Source organism: Setaria viridis, chromosome 9, assembly GCF_005286985.2.
Source record: "Setaria viridis chromosome 9, Setaria_viridis_v4.0, whole genome shotgun sequence".
NCBI lineage: Eukaryota > Viridiplantae > Streptophyta > Magnoliopsida > Poales > Poaceae > Setaria > Setaria viridis.
The window spans coordinates 9,516,858-9,523,056 of NC_048271.2; positions in this window are offsets into that span (position 1 = coordinate 9,516,858).

Here is a 6,199-nt window from a genome sequence, read left to right on the forward strand (position 1 = left end):
ACCGTGCAAAATGTAGCAGTCATAGTGTGACTGCGATTTACTCACCACTCAGACCTAATCACAAGTTTTGGATGTATAGTTGCCATGTCCGAACCCCAGGCTACATTTTACTAATCAATAATCACAAGACCAGTCATAGTATGACGCTTGAAGCTAGCCTCAAGGAAACATACTGCACACTCAACTCCCCTGGCAATCCAGAGAAATACAGGTGGTACTAGAATTCTTTTCAAAACTCCAACGCCCAAAAAATCTTCGGTAACAAAATCAGCAGCTACCAGCTTACCACCATGTTTCCAGCTCTGCTTAATTATTGCCCCGACCGTGCCTGGGAGGCACCACAGTCCAACCATCCGCATCGGTGACGGGATTGGAGGGCCTTGGCCTGTCCACCGCCATCTCCTCTGGTGCAGCAACTGAATCATCATCCATCATCAAGGCATCGTCATCGTCATCGTCGTCTGAGCTATCACTGCCGTCGTCACTCCCCTCTACCTGCTCAGGAGAAGAAACACAGTTAATAAGCATATATGTACCTAGCACAGCGCCAGCGAAACTGCTGCAGGTGCAATTACAGTTTGCCAAGGACTTCGAAAACAAAATGCAATTATATTGGAGATCACAGTCCCGGGCTCCCAGCTCTAATTAGGAAATGATGTTTAATGTCCCCATGTTCTTACACACAGGGAGAAATATGCACCCACTAGTGCATACCTGCCTACTTTGGGAAACAGCATTCCCCTGAACATGCAAATTCCTTAACCTCTCTATAGACGAATAGTTGCTTTGCAGGCATTCTTCATGCATAATCAATAACTGTTCAGCGACCTGTTTACAACAACAAAAAAAGACTGTAACTGATTAACATATATATTATGCTTTGTGCAAATAAACAACATTAGTTAATACATTTTGCCCTTAATTATTGTAACAGAAAATTAAGATTGTGTGCTCTAGACCTTTAAAAAGCTTCAGAAGTTCAGAGTCCCAATTAGATATAGTAATTCATATAGAACAAGATAAAACTCATCTGAGGAAATTAGCTATTTTCAGTAATATATGTCACATGATGCACAGGAACTCCCCAACCCCAAAATTCATACTGTAAAATTGGACTGATATAATCTGCATTAATTCATACAGGACAAGATCAAATTCATCTGAGGAAACATTAGATGTTTTTTTCAGTAATATATGTCACGTAATGCACAGAAACTCTCCAACCCCAACATTCATTCTGTAAAAGTGGACTGATCTAATCCATATCCATTACCGTCCAAGTGCTTATTAATACTTCTTGGGCTACCTATCTGGCAACAAACAATTAATTCAAAGGCAGGTGTCATGATCCAAGAAGGTAATATCATGTACACTCATGTCTTGAACACACCTGACATCTCGTTTACACAACCAATTGGAAAGAATATTAAATTACTTCACAGGAAAGGAAGGGAAAGTACATGCTGCCAAACTGGGAAGGAATAGGATCGATCATCAACTTGTAAGAAACAGGGAGGTACAGCAATCCTTAATGTACTAATCAATAACATTAAAAGTGAATCCTTAATTTACTAATCAACAACAGTAAAAGTGAGATCCGCCTATCCCATCTAACATATTCAGTTAACATGTATCAAGTTAACAGTTAAAATGTAGGTTGATAAGGAACATGAATATACAGGGGAAATAACTTCCTCCTCAATACTATTATCACCAAAGTCAGCATTGAACAATTCAGATATATCATGCCCCAACATATCTGTTAAGTCTTCAAAATAATGTGGGCCTGAAAAAGAAACCTTGTCAATACTCAATACAAATGGAATACAAAAGTTCCCAAGTGGAAGAAACTGAACAATCAACCATACAAAGTCAAAATTAGATGTGAAATCTTGATTTCTAAAAATATACTGAAGCCGTGAAAAAGACGGGACAAAATTCCTTTTTTCCAAAACAGAATTCAATTGATCAATTCTCAAGCAAAAGATGAATAACCAGAATCATGTGTAAAGAATACATTTATGTGCTTAACTTTAATACAGATGACCAAAGTAAACTAAAAAAAGAATAAAGATGGTTCATGTTTGAAAGCTCGAATGCAAATCCTTACAAGAGGTAACATAGTAGACAATTTCCCGTTCTGTTAAACAAGGTCCAATTTATATCAAAATTCTCAAATCATACATACTAGCAAAAGGATATTAAGATACACTCATGTGATAAAGTTTACTTTTTTAAAAGGGTAGCAGGATCTGGAACCCCAATAGCAACTAGCTGCTAGCCCCTAATTCCAAGCTAATCCCCACACTTTTTAGTAACTGACACATTCATATTTGTGTCTAGAAACTGATTTATTTCCACCAAAACTGATTAAAAAATAGAACTGTAAAAACGCTTAAAGAGAAGACAAATAAAAACCGAAAACTTGCAGCGAAGCAAGTTAGCATGGTGGGATCCAATTCGCTTAAGGGAAACTAGTTTGACATGTTTTTGGATAATATTTAGGGTGTACTGAGTCCTTGGGCTCTCTTGAGCCTTGACATGGGCACCAATGGCATGCTTCTGCAAAGATCTGGGTGACATCCAATTGGATATGGCTATGTACCCTTGAGTTGCAACAGAATCCAGTAGGAGTTTATAGGCGGCAAATAGCTAAGAACAAAGTATCAAATATGGATTTCGTGGCTAACAACAAAGTAACAGAGTCCCACAAGTGTCTCATAAATCTCAACCAGTGACAAGAGCCTTGTAAATCTCTTCCCGTCACAACTGCACAAGTGTCCTGTAAATCTCTCCCAGTGTATTAGCATGGTGACGTACTAAGTCTCATTGCAGTTATTTTGGGCCTTTTTTTCATCGGTCTACATTTATGATTATGTAATGGATCATAGAAGCTGATAAAACATAGAAGTGATTCTTTAAAATCTAAATGAGGTGGTAAAAATTGACTACATAATACAAGCTAGCTGTGTGGTTCCCGTTTTTAAACCAAAAGCATATTGATCATTCTATCAATGTACATGTACACCCAGAGTGACCTCATTGGTTCCAATCGCAAACTAGTATTGACCATTGGAGAGGAATATTCTGGCAACAAAATTGGAATCCTTGACACTTGCATAATGAAGTGACTAAAACCATCGTCACCTCTCGGTGGCAAAGTCATGTAGAAGCAGAAGCTATTTTACTTGAATCAAATAACTACTTGTGTCTTTGAGGAATCACTTTATAACATTGGGATAACTACTTGTGTCTGATGAGCAGGTAGAAGCAGAAGCTATTTTACTTGAATCAAATAATTTGGCTACTGCCATATGCAATAATACATAGGAAAATTAAATAGTTGCATTTAGCTTTAGATTCTTCAACAAAGAATATATTTTGAAGGTAAGTTCCTACCATAAATTTGCAGTGTTTATTTGAATGATTGTCTATCTTGCTGAATTTGAATATAAATCTGTACCTTTGTCACTTGTGCCATACTCTGGTTGAGCTCATGTCTAACTGATGCACAAAATGGTGGTGGCATACTTCCATAACCTGTCCAGCATAACCAAATTTAGTTTAAATCTAAGCCTGATTTAGTTCAACATAACCATATGCTATCACCTGTACAGCAGTACACGTATTTTTCCTTGCTAAATTTGCAAACTGACTTGTCATATTCTTCGTTACAGTCAGTTCACCTATTGTCAACTAAAGGAAGCATTGTCATGAATGGAACGGAGGGGAGTCATACTCTGGGGCTCTTTTGGATGGAGGGTTACTTTTGGTCACTAGCAACTTAAACGGAACCTTTTGGTTCCACAACATTGCTCACCACTCAAGTGGACGTACGTGACAAATGGTAGGTCTTGTACACATGACATATGTCTTTTGAAATATAATAATGAACAATTGGGACACGTTCATGGATGTGTATTGGAATGAGATTTGGATTTATATGTGCATGACAAGTTAATATTGATTGTGGTTGAATGTATGGATGCAAAATGATTATTATGGTTGGAAACATGGTCGTGGACATATCTGAGAGGCATTTTCCTTCTGGTTATTATGAAGGGAATTTGTTTTGCCTATAGCAACGCACGGGCACATTCCTAGCGTGTAAAAAAAATTCAAAACACGGGCACATTCCTAGTGTGTAAAAAAAATTCAAAACACGAGAGTACTACTATAGCAAATGAGCAATTTTATTCTTGTCTTCTAAAAACTTAAGGTCCTTTTACGTGGTGGCGTTCGAAGCACGAGAGGATGTTGCCTTATCTTGAATTTGTTACACATGAAAAGCATTAGCTAAATAAAGAGATGAAAGGAGAAGGATACAATATGTTCAACAATAACACTTAAACGAGATGACATTGATTTTTGAGTGGTGAACTCCTAATATTGCGTATTGAAGTGGAATTTGTAAAATCGAAAATGTTAAAGTGTAAAACTTTTTTGACGCCTTAATAAAGTGACAAACTATTGAATATGAACAGTCCACGTTTTCGGCTTCCGGTTTTGAGGCTTGGCCCAACACACAGCTCACACACGGTCACACACGGCCCAACACACAGCTCACAGGCACAGGAACCTTCGTCTTCGACTCTTCGTGGGAATTTTTTTATTTTTTTATTTTTTATTTTACGTATTGCAGAAATAAATAGACGACCCAAAAATTTGTAGAAATAGGTCTCTGCCGTCGAAACAAACGGTGGTAACGGGCTACCGCCATCTCAACCAGTGGTAAGAGAAGCTACCGCCGGGTAAAACGGTGGTAGCTTCCCCTATCTATGCCACGTCAGCTAGTAAACCCGCTTACCGCCTTCTGATCCGGTAGGCGGCACATGGTTTGCAGCGGTGTGTGGGACGAGGCTATTACCGCCATTCCATCCAGCGGTAACAGGTTTCCATCGCCGCCAATTCAAACAGCGAGAGCTGGGTAGCTACCGTCGGTTGAGTTGGCAGTAGCTCCCCCGCGCCTTTAAAGTCGCAGCGCGGTCGGCCCCGAGCGCACACGCACACCATTTTCCACCCATCGCCAGAACCAAGCAAGCGAGAGAAGGAGGGATCCGAGGGAGCGCTCGGGATAGAGGAGGAAGGGAGGGAAAGAAGAAAGGGAGGGAGGAGAGGAGGGGAGGGGAGTAGGGTGAAGATTGAAGTCTTGTTCTTCGCTTTGTTTGAGGTATTATTACTAATACCCTAGTTTAGATTAGCTCATAGTTGGTAGATGTAGTAGTTGTTGTAGTAGCTATAGAAATGGTGTAGTGTTAATTAGTAGATGAAATCTACGTGTTGACATGAGGTATAGAAAAATATAGGTTAATCGGTGTAGTAGATTTAGCTTAGGTATTTAGGTTATAGTAAAATTAGTTTGTTGATTTATTTAGATAAATGTAACGTGAATATTATTCGCAATGTAAGAGTTATATTTTGTATAGGTATTCAGAACGTGGGTGTTTTAGGGGTAGTTGAAATTATTAGATTTAGTTACAATTTGAAAGATCTAGGATGTCGATTAGAGGGGGGTAAATAGTCAAACCTGAAAATTTTACAACTTCAAATAAGTTTATCAGCAACTTTCAAAAATTTCTGGAGATTGTTCCGAAAATTCCGAAACTTCCGGAATTTCCGGAGACATCTTTGGATTTTTCCGGAGATCGAATGATTTGAACTACTGTGACGACCGACCCCCAAATCTCCTGAGTTAATCTTAATCTAAGTCCCAAATCCCCCACCTCAGCTCCCCGAGTTGAAACGCTCAACCTCCAGTCCCGTCCCGACCCCTGAGATCCGACCCCTCTCAGCTGGATCCCAGTTCCGACCCTGCCGACCCCAACTCACCCGCCAGATCCTTCTAAGTCTTCCCGCAACATCTCTCTCTCAATCTGAGCAGTGGACCAACCGAGACTGACCGGTGGACCCACAAAATCTTTCTCCCAGATCTCCCACGGCAGACGCACTCGAGTAGCCTGCCCGCCTCAGAGCTTCTCCACCACGTGGCTCAACTTCTCCGACACCCGCAGCTCCACCTCGTCACCGGCCACGACCGGATGGATTCTCGCGCCCCCTTCCCCAATCGTAGCGGAAGCTCCCCTGCAACCCTTGCTGCAGTACCTCGCAGCCCGCGCCCATCATCACCCCGCCGGACCCCCAGCTGCGGAGCCCGACGCCTCCCGTCTTTTCCACCGCATCTCCACCGTCGCGCCACCCC